Source organism: Protopterus annectens, chromosome 4.part1, assembly GCF_019279795.1.
Source record: "Protopterus annectens isolate FY-2018-M chromosome 4.part1, PAN1.0, whole genome shotgun sequence".
NCBI classification, from domain to species: domain Eukaryota; kingdom Metazoa; phylum Chordata; order Ceratodontiformes; family Protopteridae; genus Protopterus; species Protopterus annectens.
Window position 1 is genome coordinate 650,962,460 of NC_056734.1, and position 24,625 is coordinate 650,987,084.

Consider the following 24,625-nt stretch of genomic DNA (forward strand, 5'->3'; position numbering starts at 1 on the left):
TAATTTTCCTTTCCCCCTGTCAAGCAGAGCCACAGAACTGATCCCTGGGGTGAATTTTCTATCTGTCATCCAATCATCAAGATTTTTCTTGAAGAGTGCTAATGAGGAGCTTTGTTTAATATAGATAGGTAGTTTGTCCAGAGTATGGGAAGTCTCTGGGACAGGAATCTATCCCTCCAGCATGTTCTGTTTATTGTGGTGACAAGGTTTAGGTCCCTAGAGCATGTAGCTTGGAGGGATTGGGATTCCTTTAAGTGGAGCATGTTCAACAGCTCTGGGTTTGACATAGCTTTGTATGTTAGGCAGAGATTGTGTCTGAGTAGGCGATATGCGACGAAGTAAAGCTGGAGTTTTTTGAGACGGTCTCTATAAGCCATCTGTTTGAGGCTGGTAATCTTCTTTATGAGGTATTTATGCGGCCTTTCTAGTTGTTGTAGATGTCTTGTAAGGTACATGCCAAAAGGGGCGTTGTACTCTATAATGGGTCTAATGAATGATGAGTAGAGGGGAACAATGACCTCTTTTTTCCTGGATGAGAAACCTTTTGTGATGAGGTGTGCCACACAGAAGGATTTCCTAACTACTGTGGTGATGTGATTATCAAAGGAGATTCTACTGTCCACCTATGTTCTAAGGTCTCTTATAACACTTTTGGTGTTAAGTAGACTACCGCCTATGTGGTAGTTCATGGGTACAGAGTTTTTACCAAAAGGGGAAACAATGCACTTTTTGGCATTGGGCTTGAGGCCATGGCTTTGACACCAGGCATCTGTCTCAGTGAGGCCCTTTTGTAGGATGTCCACATCGTTAGGAGTTTTGATTATGGCTCCAAGTTTGCAATCATCTGCGAACTTCATTAGCCAAAGACCTTCTGTTCTAGCCTGTACTTCTGAGAAGTAGATACCAAACAGGAGAGGACCCAGGACTGAACCCTGTGGTAGTCCACTTGTCACTGGTCTGAAGTCGGATTTGGAGTCTGCTACATTCACAGTATGGGTTCTGTCAGTGAGACAGATGGCATCCCATCTTGTGACATAGGTATTTATACCTGGTTTGGTGAGTTTATCTATAATTCCAGAGTGGGGGATGGGGCCGAAAGCCTTGGTGAGATCTAGATAGGCTGTGTGAACCACCTTACCCTCATCTGCAGCTTTGGTGACCACTTCAAAGAAATCTATCAGGTTTAGGAGACATAATCTGCTTTTTACAAACCCGAACTGGGTGGGGTCCAGAGTTTGAAGATTACCAATGTCATTGTTTAAAAGTTCCATGATGATATGTTCCATAGCCCTGCAGACCAGGCTCATCAGGCTAATGGGGCGGTAGTTCCCGGGGTCTGTGGTGGCTCCCCCTTTGTGGTGTGGGATAACCATCACTGTGCTCCATTCAGTGGGCACATAGCCTGAGGTGAGGCTATGATTGAACATGGTACTTAGGTGGGGTGCCATTCATTCTGTAGTTCATGTAGAATGCAGCCTGGGATGTTGTCAGGTCCAATGGATGCTGTATTCTTGGCTTTGGTGAGTGTGTTTTTTACCTGTGCAGCCGTGATTACAGGAACTTTGCATTCTTCCTGTATAGAGATGGGCCCTTTAGGAGGCCCATTCCAATGAGTTTGTGCAAGAAGGACCACAGCTATTAGGCAAACATGGTGCAAACATCTGCATAGTTGAGAGGTATGATGCCTACAGGGAACATATGCAACAGCAGGTTTGCATTGATGTTTATCATTGTGGCAGACTGGTGTGGCTGGACTCTCCCCATATAGTTATTGGAATAGCACATTGCTATTTGTCCAACAGTGGCCGTATCGCATATTAGTGGGGATTTGCCCATAGGGGACCCACCACAGTACACTGCAGTGATGGCTGTAGATACATATAGCAGAATCTGTCACAGCACATAGGGACATATCCCAGTATTGTTACTATCTTGGTGATAGCCACGCATGTAGTGTGTCGCCAAACTGTGGGGTATGATTTGTGAAGGAGCAGTGGATAGTGCAGGCAATTATGGGTGTGTAAGGTCTGTACATAGTGGACATCCACATATCTGGTCCTGTAATGTGTTCCCCTCTTGCTGTTTTTTGGGAACGATGTACCGACAGAGAAATCCTCCATTTTCATCTGCAGAAACTGTCGCTATAGTGGATGCCTTCAGACTCATCCATCACATCCTGCTTTCAAGGGGTCTCCACAATCATGAACAGTGGGCATCATTGTGGACTGACAGTGTGAGGGCTGTTAATGATATTGGCCAGCAGGACAGTACCCAAGAGCAGGTACGACTCTGGGCCACAGACATGGTCAATGCTGCATGTCAAAGGGCAGCTGCTATTGCCAGGGATTGTGCTACCACTGGTGGAGGGCCTGTAACAGAACAACCACTCTCAGCATCAGAGGAATTTTTAGCAATTTAGGCTCAACCCACAGCTCCCAACCAACCATCATGCCATACATGCTGGAGGTGGGTGGCACAGTGTTCACATCAGAGGAGCATCCAGGTAAATTTACTGTGTTCTCCAGTATAATATATTATCAGTCATTGTGACAGACTCTGCAGACCAGTACATGAGTGTCAAGTCTATCTGCTTTGGAGGGGTGGTTGGCTTTTACCCACAGTTGTGCACACATACTCAGAATGTCAGCAATACAGCCAGTATCACAGTAGCTACTATATGTGGATATATGCACATATTAACTTGTAACACTGCAACATTTGGTGTTGCTGGCAATACCGGTCCCTCACATTTTCACAGGTAAGTCGGATGTGGCTGGAGTTCATGGTCCTCTACCTGGTAAGTGTAATACGGTTGTTTTGCCAGATCAGGTATACCCTGTGAATGTTAAGGACTGCCATTTTGCCTTTTACACAACTGCTGTGCTTAGTCAGAGTAGAATGATGATATGTTCCATTTCAGAGCAGTTAACTACAGTGCATAGCCTAGGAAATGACGGGTGTGTATTTGTACACACATTAACATATTTGCACTTATAGTTATGTGCAACTATGCAGCTTGCTACACATGAGGCAATTACTCCAAGATGCCAATTCAAACACAACAAGGAGATGGTACATACCTGAGACAGTGCTACTACAACTGGTATATCATAGTCAAGATACAGTAGATGTACTGGGTTTTATGTGTAGTTCTATCACATACGCTGTCATATTGCATTCCTCACAGGTGTATTTAACTGGCAATGTTACCCAGATGTATGTGACATGCATGTTATACAGGGCCTGGGTTGTCTGTGTGTGTTGTTGTGAGAGTGTGTGTTGTGCATGGGATCAGAGATGAGAAGATGTGGGACATGTAATGCAGTTGTGTATCTACATCTGTATGAGTCTGTTTGGATTACCATACATAATAGTGCAGGTGGTAATGTTCTGCTTTTGTCTTGCTTCTCAAAGGTGAACAGAGGGTTGAAGTCTGTCCCCCTCACAACCTGATGTCAGTGTCTCACCGAACTCTGATGGAGATGATGATGTTGGCCATAGTGACGCATAGCTGGTGGCATTGGTGGCTGAATCTGTTCCAGAGGTTGACATCCTTCTTCTGTTCCCATTGTCCCTGCACACAGTCAGTATGCCCAGTCACACCCATTCACCAGAGGCCACAGATATTGGACAATCAGAGGCTGGAGACATAGTATAGGACAGTGTGTGAACTATGGCATCATTGAGTGTAGACACTGGCCATAACCAGAGAGCTGGCAAGGTCCCATACAGGCAGATTAACAGAGATGCTGGAAGGAGGAATGCTGCCTATCCACCTCCTATTCATAGGTTCATAGGTTCATAGGTTCATACTAGGCTATCTGCCCTAGGGCATTTATAAGCCTAGCCAGAGTGTGTCTTTCGCCACCCATTTTAAATGAATTTTGCTATGCACTTGCAGGTGCTACATCATGAGTCACTGACCGCATGTTTCGGGCTCTCATGGAGGCACAGGTATGAGCTGAACTCAACACCAGATGGATGCTTAGGGCTATGGATGCAGCACAGTCTGACATCTGTGACAGTCTCCACTGCATTGGTGACGCCATGAAATGTTTCACTGATGTAGTGGATAGATTTTGGGCTGAGACAGTGTTCATCTTTCAACGCATGTTCTTTGTGTTGGAACATATGGTTGGGGTCGGATGTCAGACACGGACATAGAACAGCAACACCATCCACTGGGAGTCCACATGGCCATTCACACTAGCATTCCTGTAGTGGCAGTACCTCCAGTGCTACAGAGGGAGGTGTGCTGTCCATACCATGATGTGGCAAGTCATGGGCATGTGGTCCTGGGTAGTTCCATGGGGGGTACAAGCCTAGCAGACAGCTATCATCATCAGGTACTAATACTGAATCTGACCGTGGGCATGGTGCTGCCCATGCTACTTCTGGTGAAGCCAGTTTCCATGCTCGTGACCAGAGATGGTGAACTGTCCACTCTACCATGTACAGTCCACAGCTGTCCATCATACACATGTGTAGTGCTAGCAGGCTGTGTACACGCACACAATGCAACATCACTGTCACACGCAGGTCACCTACAGACACACACAGCTCCTCTCCATTGCCCATGTAACCAGCACCTCTTCCTGACTAACACACATGCTGTCAACTGCTTGACACAGCATAGGCCTATGGCACCTCCACAACACACCCTGTGCATGTGATGATACCTGCGCCACATCCCTGGATCCATGCCATTGATCTGGGGACCTGCATATATGTGTTTAATGCACAGGCTGATTATATAACTTTACATGTGTTTGTGTAGTTCAGTAGTCTTATTCCATGGCAGTTGTGCACCATGACAGGTACTGTATGCTGGCATGCATCAGGACTACACATCAGACGTAGTGTATCTTTGTTGCCTGATGGTACACTGGTAGTAGTGTTACAGAATGACAGATGTGTCACTCAGCTGTGTATGTTTTTGTCCCAAGAGTCTGAGCAGTGCAATTATGGACAAAATGCAGCAGCACAGCAGAGATAGGACATCAGCAGGGTATGCCATTATATGTGCATAGTTTCCTGGGTGCATATGTTTAAAACAATGGGTCAGAGAGAATGGGGACAGTCAGCGTCATCAGACTTTCATACCCTGTGACACACTCTACTACCCTTGATACATGTCAGCTGGGTAATCTGCATGTACAACTGTAGATGGTGGTGGATATCAATTATGCTTATGTAGAGGAGGGCAATTTAGAGCCAGCAGCTAGTCATAGGGCTATAAAATGCATAACTAATGCGCAGGTGTAGGCCATATGGGCATGTCTCTTGTACTGTCAGGGGACATATTTACACATACATCCAAGTTAGATGTTCTGAGATTAGAACCTTTACTTAAGTATTACACACTAGAGCTCATAGTATTTATCACATGGGCCATGCCGTTTATCTACTAATACACTGCCAGCCAGTGATCTTAAGGTGGATGACATCAGTAGGCCTTGCAGAGGAGGGAATTTAGAGGTCAGCAGCCTTTCACAGGGCCATAAAATGCATACCATTGCACGGAAAGAGCCCAAAGAAGAATGCCTATAGTGCTGTGAGGGGATATATTGATATATACACACACACACACACACACACACACACACACACACACACACACACACAGTTGAAGAATGTCAGATTATAGCTCCTACCTAACCGGTATTACATACTACAACTCACAGTACCTATAGCAAATGCCACAGGTTATGTCTGTTATATATGTTGATGCAAGCACAGTACTTCTGGAGTATGCAAAGTGGATTTGTGTTAGACAGCATGTGTGGCTTGCACAGTGATACTGCTTGGTACTGTTATTGTATCTAGTGTCCTAGGGTTGGAATACCTGGTAATATCCCTGCTATGTGTGTACACTTACTAGTCTGGTCATATGTGGCTGTTTGCAGTTTGATAGGCAGACATGTGGCCAGGGACAATATGGCCTGTCCAAAGACTGCATTGCACCCATTGTAAATTACACCACATGCATACCTATGTCTATCTGCAGTGTGTCAGCCTGCAGGCTCAGGGGTCTGTGAGTGAGTGGATTATGTAGTGTTGTGGCCTTATTCTGGTGCCATCAGACAGCTGTTGTGAGTGATATGTATGTGCTGATAACCCTCACATTCAGAGGTATGTGGGAACATTCGTACATCCCCACTCATATCTATATCAACATGTATAACAGGGTTGTCTCCGTAAATGCAGTTGTGTGTGTCAGTAATGTAAATGTGTTTTGTAGAACTATGTGGGGAGTCTATGTATCATTGGGGGATCTATGTATCATTGTATTTTATATAGCTATAGCTATATCTTGTTATTTTATATATATATATATATATATATATATATATATATATATATATATATATATATATGTATATACACACACACATGACATACTGATAGAGAGAGACTAATCAAGTGCCACAGATATGTATTCATAGCTGTATGTCTGTACAGACATATTTCCACATAGTAGGGCTTTGAGTGGTGGAGGCAACAGACTTGGGCTCAGGTTAGCTAAGTGTAGGAGCATGCCCAGTGTGATTGTCAGTACTTACAAGGTGACTCCAGGCAAGAGCTACCTGTACTCCAGTCCAGGATTATTGTGTGTGCATGCCATTGCCTGCTGCACCTGTTACCACAGTACTGTAGTTGTCTGACATTGTCCAAGGCATTCCCTGGCTGTTTGCTGACTTTAATTTGTGACTCAAACTTCAGAACTGTAAAGAGCTTCACTGACTGTACAGACTCTTGCCACATAGTTTTAGCCCATTTCATATAACATTGTTGTTTTCTGGCAAATTAGTGGTAAATCAGTCAAGATTGAAGTAAATTAGTGCTGACAGATATTTGAGTTTCAGGCTCCTTGCAGAGCAGGAGAGTCATGCAAATGCAGAACTTGTTATTCTATCTATAGTCTACATTTGTAGGAGCAATTATTTAAAACATGTCCCACGTTGTGGGCCTTGGTCCCAATTTTATTCACTTTATTTGGCCAGATTTCCTGCTGTATGAGGTTGAGAGGTATGATGTGACTGGGGTACATGGTGAAATACCACACACACAGGGAGATTGTCTGCATACCTCTCCTTGTACATGTTTTTGCAGAATCTCCAGCATTTTACCCCATATCTCTTCTGTGTTCCTCATACATTTGTGGTGTTCTGGTGCTATACTGTACATTGGTCTCTTACATGTTGCACCTACTGACATATTTAACTGATGGCCTTTACATTCTGCGGCCAATCTCACCTGTTGCAGCCTGCTGTTAAATTAGCCACCTGCTAGGTTACTCAGAGCATGTATAATGTCTCTAGGTATGACCCTTTGTGCCACCATTCACTCTGGCTTTGTCCAGCTTTCTTGCAGTAACAGATTGATGGGTTATAACAGTCTGTGGGACTACCACAATATGAATACCTCACATGCAAAAGATGTTGGATGTTGCCACATTTGAACCATCAGCATCATCACACATGCTACTTGTCCCTTGCCCACTGTGCCACACTGGCTAGAGACAGAGAAGTTTCCTCCCTCACACTATCAACAAGATAGGGGAATTGTCTGGTCTTCTAGTATATCATTGCAGACTTACTGTTACAGCAGTTGTATAGGAACACTGATGTGTTTGGGGTGGAGGATGACCAGCTTATGCTCTGCTGGCATAGACAGTCATGTACTTGCCCTGTGACACCACTGTTTGGCATCTCCCTGGACAACTGTCATGGAATTTCCAGTCATGTGGCCTAGTGGCTATTATGGGGCACATACTAGTGAACAGAGTACCTGTTGTCCCAAGTGCCTGTTAAATCTGTACAAGTATGCCAGTATCCCACTATAGATCTCTGCAAGTAGCCTAGTATCACACTATATATAGCCTTCTGTATTCCCTTGCATACATGTGGCAGGTCAGTACATATGCTACCATATTGTAGTACCCCTTACAAGTAGTGCACAGGAGAGTTACTTACCTTGTGAATGCAGCAGTTGATAGACCTGTAGTCTGGGGCTGACTGGGTCTGACGCAGGCAGTCTACAGCCAATTCATGGTGAGGTACAGGTTGTGTGGGCTGGCTGGCATCATTTTTGCTGATATATATGTGAGTTGGAGTACGGTATCAGCCCATATGGCCCTAGGTTGTCAATGCATGTGTAATGCATTGGCTCTTAGCCAAGGCCAGGGCATATTGGGCACACCTATGTCTGCCTACAGGGACAGCCTCAGGGGGTTCCTCCTCAGAGTCCCCTGTGGGTGCGGCTGTGGTGACTTAGGTGGGGAGACTGTGTATCCCTTCCCTTTGCTGATCCTGCTGCAGCTGTTTCCACAGGATCATATTGTGTAGCATGGCACATACTGTGAACATTTGTGCACTTGTGGCTGGAGAGTGCTGCAAAGCTCCACCAGATATATTGTGGCACCAGAACCATGACTTCAACAGCCCAAATACACTCTGTATGATGTTCCTGGTTTGTGTGTGTTCCTCATTATGGCATTCTTCAGTGGGTGTGTGTGCATTTCTGATGAGTGTCATCATCCACAGTTCCAGTACATAGCCAGCATCCACAAGTAAATGGCCATGTGGGATGCCCCCCCTAGCAAACATCTGGTACAGCTGTGATGTGTACCAGATATGAGAGTCATGCTAACTGCCAGGGCTGCCAGCACACACATTCATGATAATGCCCTGGGCATTGCACATGACCTGGCAGTTGATGTAGTGATAACTCTTGCGATTGACATAGATTCTACCCTATTCACCGGGTGGTGCTTTGATGTGCACATGAGTGCAATCTATGGCACCCAGTACCTCAGGGAAGTGTGCTACATGGTAGAAGAGTCACATACTGCTGGCCCTCTCCTCAGGGGTGTGGGGAAAATAAATGTGCTCACTGGCATACGGTAGTATGGCATTCAGTAACTAGTGGAGTATCCAGGAAACAGATGCCTGTGAGACCCCCATCATGTCCCCAGTTGTTTTTTGGAAAGTACCTGTAGCTAATATCCTAAGGGCTACACAAACCTTTGTTTGCACTGGGATGGGTTCCCCACTGTTGGCTATGGGTCTGAGTTGAGGGTGGCAGAGGTCACTTAGTTGTTATAGTATGTCGCTGTCCACCCTGTAGCGCTCTATAATCTCCAACTCATGTAGCTCATGGTAGCTTACTTTGGGCCTGAACAATCTTCTCCTTCCCAATCTAGGCCTATGGTCAGCATCAGTAGCAGCTGTATTGACTCAGTTCATAGGTTCATAGGTTCATAGGTTCATACTAGGCTATCTGCCCTAGGGCATTTATAAGCCTAGCCAGAATGTGTTTGGCTTTCGCCACCCATTTTAAATTTATTTTGCTATGCCCTTTTTTGAGGTTAGTATACTGTGCCTCTGTCTAACAGTGACACAGAAGTGATACCCAGGGTAAGCCTACGATCTCCCATCCACTCATCAAGATTCCTCTTGAAGAGAGTCAATGAGGGACTCTGCCTAACCTGGACTGGGATTTTATTCCAGAGTGAAGGGAGCCTCTGGGTTGTGAATCTGTCCCTCCAGCATGTCCTATTTATTTCAGTGCTGAGGTTCAAGTCTCTCGAGTGCGCAGCTCAATGGGATTTGGATTTTCTGAGGTGCAGCATGTCCATTAATTCCGGGTTGGACATGGCTTTATACATCAGGCACAGATCGCCTGAACAGGCGGTATGCCACTGAGTAGAGCTGGAGTTTCTTTAACCGGGCAGCATATGGCATCTGTTTGAGCCCTTTGATCCTCTTGGAGAGGTACTTTTGGGGTCTTTCCAGTTGCTGCAGGTGTCTGGTAAGGTACATCCCAAAAGGGGCATTGTACTCAATTATGGGCCTGATGAGGGATGAGTAGAGGCACAATGACCTCCCCTGATCTAGATGTGAATCCCTTCATGATTAGGTGGGCTATATAAAATGTTTTTCTAACCACTTTGGCCACGTGGTTGTCAAATGAGAGATTGCTATCAACTTGGGTCCCCAGGTCCCTAATTACTTCTTCTGTACTTAATGGAGTACCACCTATGTGGTAATTTGTGGGCACTTTGTTTTGCCAAAGGGATGACTATACACTTTTTGGCATTTAGCTTGAGGTCATGGCTCTGGCACCAGTTGTCTGTTTCTATGAGGCCCTTTTGGAGGATGCTTGTGTCAGCTGGAGAGTCGATTATGGCACCTAGTTTGCAGTCATCTGCGAACTTGGTCAGCCACAGTCCTTCTGTGTTGGCCTGTACCTCCGAGAAATATATACCGAACAAGAGAGGTCCCAGGACTGAGCCTTGTGGGACACCACTTGCAACTGGTTTGGAGTCTGACATGGCTCCAGCAATTCTAGCCATGTGGGTTCTGTCCTTGAGCCAGTTTGCAATCCATCTAGTGACATAGGGGTTTATATTTAAGCTGGTGAGCTTATCTATAATGCCCAAGTGGGGTATTGTATCAAGGCTTTTTGCGAGGTCCAGGTAGGCTATGTGGACCACCTTCCCCTCGTCAATGGCCTTGGTGACTGTTTCAAAGAAAGCAACCAGGTTTAAGAGGCAGGATCTGCCCTTAACAAAGCCGAACTGGGTAGGATCCAGTGTCTGTAGGTCCCCAATATCTTTATTTATGAGGTCCATGATGATCCTTTCCATAGCTTTGCAGACCAAGCTAGTCAGGCTTATGCAGCGATAGTTTCCAGGATCCGTTGAGGCACCACCTTTATGGAGAGGGACCACTGTTGCTGTACGCCACTCTTTGGGCACATATCCTGTAGTAAGGCTGAGATTGAACAGTAGTTTTATGTTTGGGTTTAGCTCTTCTTGGAGTTCATGTAGGACACAGCCCGGGACATCGTCTGGTCTTATTGATGCTGTGTTTTTTGCTTTGGAGAGGGTGGCTCTTACCTGAGCATCTGAGATGTCAGGGGTGCAGTATCTAGCACATACATATATGGCAGACCTGCAGCAGCCCCTAGCATTCTCTAGGTTAAAATTCCCAAGTCTGTACTCCAATGGTGCAGACTATGCAGAAAAATCATATTGTAGGGTGTATGCATACTTTATAGTGATCTGCTGTAGGTATATTCTGTGTGATTGGCTAGCTATGATGCATTCCACCTGCCAAGTACATCATTAAGGGGTTTAATGGCTGTAGTTTTAGTAAATCAGGGCTCATCTGTAATTAATATATCATTGGCTTTCTCAGCCAATTTTTTTTTAACAGCCTTCCTTGCTGAGCACTGTGGCGCACTGCTCAAACCAGCCCTGCACAGATAAACAAAGCTTACCAATCAGTAGACACACCCCATGGCAGATCATGCTCAGCACAGCTGTGCACCATGCAAACATGCTCAAACCCACTGAAACATGCACCCTGAAAGTAAACAAAGCTTAGCAGTCTCCAGACACACACCCCTGCTGAGCATACTAACGTGCCACGCAAACAGGTGCTGCTGAGCTCCAATGAGCTTAAAAGTTTGCAGACACACCCCCACTTGATGTTAACTATCTCTTCTGTGGACAGCAGCATGGTTCTCTGCTTACACAGATGGGATCTGCAGACACAAATACCCATTTATGCTATTTAGTAACCCCAGCTCATTTCCATACAGATCTCTGCTCAGTACCTAGTAACTACACAGATTCAGGCCCTGCCTCATTAGCAACCACAGCAGTCCTACATTGTACATACTCCACACAGGGTCCTGTAATGCATGACTGTTTCATCCTCAGAAATTCTGTTTTTTACAATATTTTTTTTTCCATAACAGCATGTTTGTGCACTGCAGCATGCCTCGCAAAAATACCCAGGGTATTAAAAAAGTAGATTTTATAGTATTTTCCATATGGTTTTGGACACACAGGGGTTACCTTTGCACACATCTGTGTCCTCTATACTATTTCTGTGACTGTAACTACACTTTTACAGCCTCTGGTGTCATTTTTCCTTCCTGAATTTCTCCGTTTACATTACAGACACCAACACAGGGTCTGCATGACTGCGTGTCTGCTTGTTGGATCACTCTACCTGCCTCGTTTGCTTGCATTTCACTTGCTTATGAGGTGATTTGCATACCACAGACATCTCCATGTCTGCACGCTCGTGCACACCCCTTGGATCCCTTTACTGGATCATACATCTTCCTACTTCTGTGTAAGCACCGTGCCACTATGCCTACATAGCAAATATGTCCATGTAGGCTTTATTAAATTCCTCTCATTCTTTTTTTTTTCTGAAATTGTAACCTGCTACAGAGAGGTTCCATTTATTTGACAATCTGTAATATTCTCTAACATTCTGTGACTTAATAGAGGGATGTAGTTAGTTTTATTTCACATGCTAATCCAACCTGGACATCACTGTGGTGGTCTTGATCTAGTGTACCATGTGCATTAGACTCCATTAGTAGTAGGGGTGTGGGGGACCAGCCTTCCACTTAAGTCTGCATGTCAGCTTTCCCCAAAGAAGTTATACTAATTTTTATTTAATAATGAGAGTGTGCAGTGATGGAAAAGGTGTGGTTTTGGCATGTGTGTGGCAGTGTGCTGGTTTTTGGGGAGTTGTTTAGGGTACATTTTCTTTCATTTTAGTTAATTTTTACAATCATGTGGTAACTGTAATAACAAGTACATCATAACAACATCTGAAATACAAAGTAACTATTGCAGAAAAACTCTAAGCCATTCCCTTTTCCATGAATCCAAATCTATCCTAGGGATTCAGAAATGTCACATCCAGGATCACTGCCAACTAAACTATATTTACTATGCATGTGCAACAAGCCCCAAGCTCATTAAGAATGTCTGTGATCAGGCAAGTGTACGCAACAAACAGGTACTCTTCATGGCCACAGTATGGACCTTTGGGAAAATCATGTTGGGTTATGATGTGCTTGTAGTGAGGTACAGACATCAGTGGTGCTCGTTTATTGAGCATGATCCTTGAGTGGACTCAGGACTATCCTGCACACATAGTTGATAGTAAGGCTTGTGTGTTCATATGTTTTTTAATCCATGGATGCAGATATGCAGAGAAGATCTATGGCAAGTTAGTAAAGGAATCAGGATTAAGGTAGGAGGGTAGAGGAGGTACTAGTGCTGTGAAAACAAACACATAGATAAAACTGCAAAGCAAAGTGGTGAAACCAATAAAAAGGTAACAAAAATGCATAATGGGTGGGGGTACATAAAAGAAACAAAATATATTTATTTTATTTATTTATTATTGTATTTTATTTTAGATTTGTTTACTGGGAAAGGCCGACTGGGATAAGACCCATTTTCAGCAGAGGTCCAGGGAGAAAAGCTCCACATACAGAGATTATACAAAACTTATATAATAAATTATACAAAACTTATACAAGAAATTATACAAATAATATACAAGACATACAGTATACCATAAATTGCATTCTGTGTTATTATAGCTGACATTTGTATTGCACAATCATCTCATATAATTCCTTATTGCAGTGTAGATATTGCAGTTTCTCAAAGTAAGCTGAGGAAGGGTTTGTAGGGGGGAAATTGGACAGAAAAATATGAGGTTAGAGATTATCTAGACATGAGAGAGAGCATACATTATGAGGTGGTCAGGAAAGAAGAAAAAGTATGACCAGAACTATTAAAACTAGTTAGCATGTAGTAGTACAGGAGCATATTGTCCAAAAGCAGTTATGACAGTAACAAGTTCTGATCACTGTGCCTCACTATCATGCTGCATAATGTCACCATTGCTTCCTGTCTCAGATGGTGGAAATAGTGCTGGACAGGGATACAACTGAATGAGTCATCATAGGAGGATAGTCATTTGGCCAAGTCAGGCATCCATCTTCCAGTCTATAATCTCCACCTTGCTTCCTGCCAGCTGCCAATGGGTGGCAATGGTGTCACAACCGTTCATACTGCTCAGTATCCTAAAATTTGAAATGGACATAGGGACAATCATGTGTCCTTGGTCAGCGGCAATTCTGTGATTGTTTTTTGATGAACATTTGCTCAGTAAACCTAGATGCCTGACATTACTTAAAGAATGTGGATACAGATATAAAACCACCAGCCACAAAACAGCATATGGCCAAGGAGAGTACTAACAGTGCTAGGATATGTAAGGCTCATGCAGTAACAAGGCTGTTAATTGCACTGCTTTCCATATTAACAGAGCAGTGCCTAGAGAACAAGCTGAGTAGAAACAACAGTTATACATGTGCTGGGACATAATCATCCACAGGTAAATCAAAAGTTTGGAGAATTAGATACTACTATAGGCATCCATTTCCATAGCTGACAGATATTTGGTCTGCTTACAGCCAACCAGCCCTGCCATGACTGTATCTGGGAAGGAAATACAAGCAATGAGAACATGGTTGATGGGCATGAACATTGCTAGATGATGCACCACAGAGCCACCAATATGGTATGGAGTGCTCAGCAAAGGGCAACACTCCTGGCACAGGAATGTAGGATAACAGGTGGGAGTTCATTGAGTGTACCACTTCTCACAACACAGGAGTTGCTGGCCTCTCTAAAAGTGAGTGGCACATCTATAGAGTGCCACAGTGCAGCACCAAATGTTGCAGCTATATAAGCCCCAGAAACTCTTATCTGGAGTAATCAGGCATGTTGGTCTATTTGTGTGCATCTGTACCTCTAAGTCTTCTGTGCATTGTTTAGTCACTATAAAACTTAATTAAAGTTGTCTGACCTTTGGTATATAGGTACATCATGGATTCTATAGTCACATCTATCTGTTAAAGGAATGCTCAGTGGTTATATTTTTTATCATTTTTGTATTAATAAAACTATCTGTTGTATATAGAGTTCTGATGCAGGGTCATACTTACACTGTATATTTTATGTTTTAGTGTCAAACAAGTGATTATTTATCCAGTATCAGCACTGTTGAACTGCTCCCAACTGATATTAGAGGATTTGCAGATTCTAATAATGATGGTGAGGATTAGCTGGCTCAGTCAAGGAATACAAAGTGTGTGTGTGTGTGTGTGTGTGTGTGTGTGTGTGTGTGTGTGTGTGTGTGTGTGTGTGTGTGTGTGTGTGTGTGTGAGTGTGTGTGATACATAGGGGATGTGACCAGTACATCCCCACCACAGATCATGGGCACAGCCACTGTGGATATCCAGGCCACTCTGACATCACAGAGAAGAAAGGTCGATGAGAACACTATTGATCAGAGAACTGGGCTCATCCCTAGCAGACAGATGTCTGAATCTGTCCCTAGTAGTCATGGTCAGAGAGGTCTATGTAGTGGGGAAAGTAGTGGTGCTGACTGAAGTCACGGTAAATACTCTCTCTTTGAGGTTTGTGTATCAGAGACTGCAACCCAGTCTATGTAGATATTGTGGCGGCACAGACTAATAACACCACAGCCATAGTGGAGATAGTCAGGGTGATCCAGAGTATATATTCCAAATGTATGATTCATTGGTAAAAGTGAATCAAACAGTTGGACATACAATGTATTCTCTAGCTCACCTGCCTAGAGTGAAGGTTCTTTAAGAGGGACATTCATTTGTTACATCCACAGATGCTAGCCAATATGGCCATGGACAACTGTGATCTCACTATCACAGTGCTAGCACTTCAACAACAAAATCTGTTGTGGAGGTATCTACTCCCAGTTATGCTGTTAATTTTCATAGCAGATGTCATTTCAGGGCATGCAGACCACCAGTATCTAGCCAGAGTGGAGGAATGTCCAATGCACCTCCTGTAAGAGCCAGTTCTCTAGGCAGGAGTATACACAGGATGCTGAACCCTCTGCCATGCATGCTGTAGTCATCTCCTGTAGACTGAGCTGCAGTGCTGCAACTACAAGAGAGGCTGTGTTCCTGCTGACCCACAGTCACACTACCATGGCATCAAATACATGAAACATTTCTGCTGACACTGGTCCTGCTCATCACTAAAGGCCCCCTCCCCAGTACTGACATTTCACATAAAAGCACTTTTGCTTTCATTTTCCTCAGCTGTCATAATTTATACATTTCCTCATGAAAGACATGAAGGCCTGTGTTGCCTTCTCCATCTGTGTAAATGATAACTGTGTCCTACTCTTTGTAAACTATTACTTGGGTTGCCTATGTCTGATGCATATTGTGACCATCATATAAAAGGGAAAGTAGACCCAGATGCTGGTTTTGCTTACATCACTTTTACTGCAGTGTATCTGCTTACCTTTTGTACACTATTTTCCAAAGCCATGTGCAAGTTTCTGCATATTTGCTAGTGCCTAACCATACTGCACCTGCCTTCTTCTGGCATGATCATTCCCTGCTGCTGGCTCCAACTATGCCTCCTTGACTGACTCAGATTTCTCTGCCTGTTGTGCAGGAAACTGCTAGCCCTGTAAGTGCCTAGCTTGCTGTAACAAACTGTGTAACACTGCATAAATGGACACTATTTTTGCATTTGTGGCAGAGCCATACTACAGGACACCATCAGATTGTAGTGGCCATTTGCCTTCAGCAGCTCAGACACACTCAGCAGTGCATCTTGATTGTGATGTTTATGGATGTACATATGATTTGTCTGATTTTGTGGATTTTTTGGGGGTGTCATAAAATAGGGTTCCAGGGCATATCCACCATCACCAACAAGATGCCACTGTGGGAATTAACCCCTTGCAATCTTTTTTTACATGTCATAGGTGTGCCATATATGGAAATCATGATAACTGCCAAGGCAGCCTGCACAGACATTTTAGATTGTAACCTGTACATTGCATACCGTCTGACAGGCTATGCAGTGTACCCTTTGTGTTTGACATACCTGCTTCCCAATTCACCATGTGGGGCCTTCATTTAAATGTGAGTACAGTCTATGACACCAATACCTTAGAGAAATGGTCTGTATCATATAAATCCTGCAATATGTTAGACCTCTTCTCTGATAATGGGAACTTTAACTACTTGCCACAGTTGCAAGCATAAACACTGTAGATCAGGCATCTATTAAACAACTGAATTAATTGAGTCAACAGCATTCAGAAACTAAGATAACCTGTTGACAAAATTAATACAGACATACAAATACTGTGCAACCTAAATTATTTGATTTTATTTTTTTATGTTATTCTTTGAGTGCAGCATTGCCAAGATGAATTGTGCTAATGACAACTAAGTATTAGTGAATAAATAATGATATATTGAAGTGTTGAACTTAGAATTGGAATTAGTAGTACTCTGTGTTGTTCTGTACTGACTTATCTGCAAAGATCAGTGCAAGATGGCCTTTGCAATACTGTGCAGGCACATTAATATAGCAGTAAATAATTATGTGTTAAGAAAAAGTGTAGCCAGCATCTACATGCAAAGGAGTCTGGCAAAACATCCTGAAATATTTGAAATTTTACAACATTCCAGCAAAAACATTTATACCTGAGAATTATCTAAGTACACCTCAAAGGAAGTCACATTTCTTATTGATAATATTTGACAGCGGATTTCAGCAAACATGAATAATTGTATTCATCTTCATTACCCTACTGACCACTGTAATCTGTACATTCAACTTTTCAGCTTGTTGAAAGGTACATTAAACTGAATAATCATAGCTAAGCACAGTGGAGTGAAGAACAACAGAGCAATGTCTCTCTTGTTTTCATGCCATGTGGTACATTGGGAAACAAGCACCTTTCAGCACTCATTGTTTCTTTAGCAGTTATAGGATCAGATTGCTAGCCCAAGGCCCAACCCTTGTTGGAAGGTGCACCACATACACTCACACCTATGGCCAATTTAGAGTGTCCAATCCACCAAATGCATGTCTTTGGAATCTGGTAGGAAATCCATGTGAACACAGGGAGGGCATGCAGAAAGCACCCCAGTCATGAATTGAACCAGAAAACCATTTTCTGTGAGGCAACAATGCTAACTGCTGCACCACTGCACTGCCTCACAGAGTATTTTGGCCGAAAGTAACAAAATCATAAGATATTGCCTTAAGCTGTATACTTCCATTTAACTTCACTTGCATTGTTGCCCAGCACCAGACATTGCAGAAATGCAGAGGTAGAAGAATTATGATACAGAAGAGACAAGATACACTGACACGGCGAGATGGAGGCAGGGACAAAGTAGTCTGTGACAATAGAAGGATAATATTGGTTCATAACAATTTGTAGCCAACAGATACACATAAAATAGTACAGCAAAAATAATCAGTAACACAGCTAATGGCTGGACTAGAACTCAATATCCATCAAGCAAACGGACTCTGAAAATACTGGCTAAAAATATACATTTAATAATAAATATATATGACCACAAAGCTTTTGGAAAAAAAATCGTTCTTCAGTGTGAGATTAAACCACAGTTAAAAGCCAAACATTAAACACATTCAATTAAAATCACAAGATACAGCCCACCCAACAACTAAATAGAAACAATTAACAGTCAATTTGAGTCAATTAAGAAAAATAAATATGTAAAATAAACATTAAAAATGTCACTCTTATTGTAAACACATTTGTTTGAATTTATATATTTTATATTTTAGCCACTGCTTTCAGTCTGTTAGATATTGTGTACTTTGGTACATTGGCTCTGATTTATGATGACTTTTATCCAGTGTTACTGTGGATTAGAGCTCAGCCCAGGAAAGGAGTCAAAAATCTATGTACAAATGTGAGTATTATGTCATCACATGAAAAAGGAATTACTACTTCACAACATTTAAACACAACTGAAACACAGTGACAACTTACTGAAGAAAGAAGTGTGAACAGAGAGACAGAGAGACAGATGCAAGAGAGGAATAGCAACAATATGTTATGTGGGACATGTAGGAACAGCTGTATTTTTTCTCTTACTTATTAAATCATCCTTATCCTGTCATTCTCTATAAAATACAGTGAGCCGGATTCACAAAACCTCCGTGTAAGACTTAATATGTCTTACTAGGAGGCTGCAGTTGAACATTATGTCGTCATAATGCCATGAATATTCATGAGGGCATGCTGACTCATCTGTAACTCTTACACGGACTGAGTAGGCAAGCAGGGGACGTGTCCGACTGCCGAGCAGTCTAAAAGTCCACGCCCCTGCAAGGTTTTAAAAAGCATAATGTCAACAGACAAAAGCGAGTCCGCTCAAATGTACTTGCACTCAACACCACACTCCCTGACACTGTAACCCCCCATCAGAGTTATAGAACGTAAAATATTAATTTTTTTTTTTAATCCACGAGTTAGCTGCCCGTATTTGCGCTTGTTTGCATGGGAGTGCCCATTGCTTAACCACAGTTAGCACTTGTGACATTGAAGAGCATATAAGAACTACTTATGCAAATTAATCCAAATAGCAATAGGGTAATGGTAGAACGTATGCACAAAGAGAAGGCATTCACAGTACGAGTCCCACCACTCCCTTTCTTATTTATGGTTTAAACCAGTATTTGAAATAATACCAGACAAATATGATTAAAATTTTATTAAAAGCAGTGATATGGCCAATGTATCAGCGAACAAAATATATATTTTGAAAAGACCCAGATGTATAATAGCCTGCCATTAAGCAACGTTTTACACAGCTAAACACAGGTGCCCATAGTGTAATAGTGCTTTACCCATCTAAACAGAGGTGCCCATAGTTTAATAGCGTTTTATCCAGTTAAACAGAGTTGCCCATAGTGTAATAGTGCTTTACCAAGCTAAACAGAGTTGCCCATAGTGTAATAGCGCTTTACCCAGTGCAATAGTGTTGCCCGATGTTTAAAAGCGCTTTACCCAGCGCAATGTGTTTGCGCGGACTTGCGCGCCGTGCCAACCAGGGCACCGTAGGGCACAGGGGAGCAACGTAGAGCTAAGTTGCTTTAACGCAGCCACACCCCCTAGCCTGTCTAGACAGTATTAAAATAAAAGAATGTCAAGCTTTGAACTCAGGACCCTTTGCATCATAATCAAAGTACAGAACCACTAAGCCATGACAACATAGGGGACACAGCCACTATTAACATTCATAAACTTAGGAATGGTAGTTTAACCATTACTAAGCAGGTCTGCAATCATCCTAGAATTTTACAAAATGGCCAATCACAAAAAAGTGCGGGAAATGTGGCATATTTAAGCCCCACAGGTGGGAATACACACCATAACTGATTGTAGCTCACATCTGCGGTCAGAATGTCTGGTGTTGGAGAGGGAGCGTGCTTCCGAGCGCATAGATGGGGCATCGAGGAGTCCAAATACATGGTTTGGCTCCTAGTCCACCGTCATGAGGCAAGACTCCTGCAGGGCCAGTTCCAAGGGACGGAGTACAAGGCAGAGGCTTGAAACTGGTTAGCTCGTGACCTCACCAGTGCCACAGGCATTCCTCGGACTGGTGAGCAGGTCCATCACCACCATGCGGACCTGAAGAGACGAAAGGAGGACCGCCTGAACCAGTGGATACAGAAGGCCCGTGGGATGCGGGATGCCCCAGTACTGAGCATGTAGCCATGGAATGCAGTATGTAAGAATTTAAAATGGAGTATGTATAATGGATAGGAATGTCTCAATATCCCTTCATTTACTTTACAGCTGCAGGTGACCGTGTTACGAATCAGCAAGTCTATGCTGATAGGCTGCTAAGGCTGCGCCGCCAGGCAGGTTAGTGATTATTCTGCATGTATTGTTATATAAAATATGGGAGAGAGCATGAAAGAAAGTGTTGTAGTCCAATAATACAGCCATAAAATGGACTGAATAAGTCCTCTGCATGTACAGTCAGATAAAAACGTTAGAGAGTCAGAAAAAGAGTGTAGTAACCCATTAAGAAAGGTAACAAATGTCTGGAATAATATCTCTGCAGGCACTGTCATATAAAAGAATATGTGAGTGAGCCTGAAAAAAGAGTGTGATAACTTATTAATAAAGGTATAATATGTCGTGTACATGTCTGCCATATATACCGTTAAAACAAATAAAGGAGGGAGCCTGTGGAAAAGTGTGTAATGTCATTAATAAAGGTCTAAAACCCAGAGTGTGTCTGTTTCACTTAGTATGAAATGTTGTTGTACCCTTGCATTATACAAATAGTAATGTGTTAGAAAGTGCTGGCAACCCAGAGTTCTGCAGTCCCATCTAAAGTGGGTGATGGAAGTGCTAGTAGCTATGAAGTAAATATACAGTCCTTAACAGTCAGTTACTCGCTGGCATGCATAAGTAAATCTGGCACATGAGTAACATGCTAATATGTTCCCCAGAAATGTAAGCGTGCTTTAATACATGCATGGTTCTTTACAATTAGAAGTGAAAATGTCATGTGAAAACTTCCAGATATGTAGATAAAGAAATATAAATGCAACCATGAAATATGTAGCAGTAACATCTGCATCCTGGACAGTTAGTATGTGAGATATAGGTCAAGTATAGATTGAACTAGCCAAACCCACTACACAACCTAATGCATGGTGGCAAGTGTAATAATACATGTAGGGAATATACACCCGCAGTCACTAGGAATGTAGTGTAGAGTAAAAGTGTTTATAAGATGGTAACGGAGGTTTTTTCTACACCCTACTGTTTGTGCATAAACCATGCAATTCCACACCTCAATTGGTATATGTAATCTTAAATATTTGTTGGGATATATGTCCAATTGTTCTATAAATATTTGCACTCATGTTGATGCATGTGCCCTGTTCAAACACCATGTTCATGGTGGCCTGTTGCTACCAATCATCCCTGCATGCGGTTGGAATAACCACTGTTGTTCAATATATGCATGTGTTATGTTTGCTGTTCAACTGTTGGAACTGTGGTGTGTTGGGTTAATGGGAATATTACTGCATGCTGTTACAACTAATCTGGAATGCTGTTGTTTATGTTGTAATGAAACACACCTAATCACAGAACGTATTAAAGGCCGGTCCCAGCAGACCCACCTGTCCCTCCTCAGTTGGCGAGTGCACCTGGCACCAGTGGCTCTGGTGCCCAGCCTGGACTCCCCTCCTCCGTTGGTCCTGTGCCACCTTCGGGTGGAAGCACTGCAGGGGATGGGGCTCATCCCCTCCGTGCAAGTGTGGGTGAAGAAGGGCCACCCGTCACCCTTTGAAGGGTCCATGTTGTGGTGTGTAGGGAGATCCAGCGTTCAGTCGCTGATCCCCTACGCCAGCTTGAGGCAAGAGTGGCGCGTCTCACGCGTGAGCCTGCCCGTCCTACTCAGCCCCCAGCACAGCCACCCCCGGGGCTGTGAAGGTGCAGTGGTGAGTGCCCATGAGTGGGGATCTCAGTTCCACTGTTACCATCTGTGGGCTCATGGGCTTGCGATTTCCAAACAACCTTACCCGTCAATTGTGTTCACCCCCCCATGTGTCAAATTCCGCCACTGTATGCGTCTTGTTTGTCTTGTCTGTTTACCTCCCCAACCTACCTCCCCAAATATACCTACTTCCCCTACCTCACTTACCACTCTCACCTGAAAAAAAAAAAAAAAAAGGCAATCTGTACCCGAAAAAAAAATACAGCCCATACATAGCTTCCCATCTTGCACACATGTCCATAGGACATGTACTCCGATAATTCTAATTGGCAGTGCAACAAACTATGTTGTCCTCACCCCTCTCTCAGGGGTGGAAGGTCTCAAAACTCACTCCAAATTTTCAACATATGCACAGCTGTTGCTGTTAAAGAAATGGGCATCTATGGGCTTTCCCTACACCCTTCCTGCACATCCCAAGCTTGTTTTTCTACTGTCTGTCCCTCTCTGTGCCCCCTTTTTCACCACTTTCCTATCTCCCGATTTTCTTTTCTTTAAAAGAAATTAGCGCGGGGGTTAGCGGGAGTAAGAACTTTTAAGCAGTAGTTAGCGGGGGTGCGCGGGTGTGAGCTTGTGTGTGCTTAGCTAAGGATTGCTAAGTGTCGTGCAAACCCGCGCAAACCCACTTGCAACTGCTTAAAAGTGCCTTAGTCACTCTGTATGACAATGCCCTTGTACTGCTCAGCAGCAAAATAAAAAACCTTGTCAGTCTTGAACCCGGGACCTTGGAATCACCAGTCTGCATGAAGTACAACTACACCACAGCAGATATACAATAACTTAGTGCTGAAAGCAATATATCATGCATTACCATGAGTGAATGTAAAGGGAAAATAGGAATGGCATAACACAAATCTTGTTGTGTGGGCCTTAACCAGCAGGTGTTGTTGAATTGCATGACATGACTGTGAAAAGAGAATCAGCCATGCTAGTAGGGAATAAGGTTACAGTAGCAGCTTACGCACCCTACACAGTATCAGGGCAGGATAAACACTGGCATATTTGCATAGGTCACAGGCCAGACCTCCCAACAGTGACTGCTCTACAGTGATGACCCCTATTTATAAACAAATGTTAGCTGTGCCCCTCTGACTCCCTGTGATATGTACTAACAGTAGGCAGAAAGGTGTTGAATCTCACTTAATAACAAATGTCAATAAGTGAGAGTAGACACCGCTTGCATGTCAGAAAAGGTGTAGTAATAGAAATGCTCTGAATCACCCAAAGTCTGAACTGCAAAATGTCTGAACTATATGACAGGTGTATCCCAGTTATATGTACCTTTCCCTGAGGGTGTTCAAATATATACGTGAGAGTATCTGAGGCCTGGAAGAGTCAGAAACACACATGCATATCAGCTTGTCTGCTGTTACACACTCTGCAAATAGCTGTAGAATGAATCCCACAAGCATGCCCTTATGTAGAAGTACAACACATAAATAGCAAAGGATGTAGCCATGTACTGCTAGCAGCCACCTGTGACAATGCCATTGTTCAGGTGCTGAAAAGACTGCTGTGGTGCACAGTCAAAGAATACTAGGCTGACCTCTGTCTACCATCTGGATATGTCCACAGGTGGGAGCTACTCAGACAGACTACAAGCCTTCATAGACTTACAGGTACACAGCAACTCTGCATGTACAGTAAGATAAACATCACACAATAATAAATGATGCACACTGCAGTTCTGCACCCCTACCCAAAGGTACTATATACCCGTGTAGTCAGGCACAACCAAGGGTGTAGGTAGGCATACACAGTACAGAAATATGTCCAGTCGTCCTGAGCAGACTGTGTTAATGCCAACACAAACCACAAACTGTTCAGATGTGAGTAACGTACTAATGAAAGTATAGCAATTCACAAACAGTGCATGTGCCTGATATTCATAATTGGTAGTACAACATACTTAGATGTCCTCACGACTCTCTCAGGGGTGGAAGGTTTCAAATATCCCACCTAATGTATTGCATATGCACAGCTGTTGCCGGTAAAGAAATAGGCAGCTATGGACCTTCTCCACACCCATCGTGTACATCCCAAGCTAGTTTCCCTACTGTCTTCCCCTGTTTAAGCACCCTTTATCACCACATTCTTATCTCCCCATTTACTTTTCTGTCAAAGACATGAGCGCGGGGGTTAGCGGGAGTGAGCACTTGTAAACAGTAGTCAGCGGGTTTGCACCAGTGTGCGCATGTGTGCACCTAGCTTAGCATTGCTAAGATATGATAAGCTCTGCCAAGCTTAGCTTACTATTGCTAACATAAAGTAAGCTAAGTTAAACTTAGCTTAATATTGCTAAAATACAATAAGCTGAGCTAAGCATCGCTTAGCGCAGCTCAAACCCGTGCCAACTCGCTTACAACTGCTT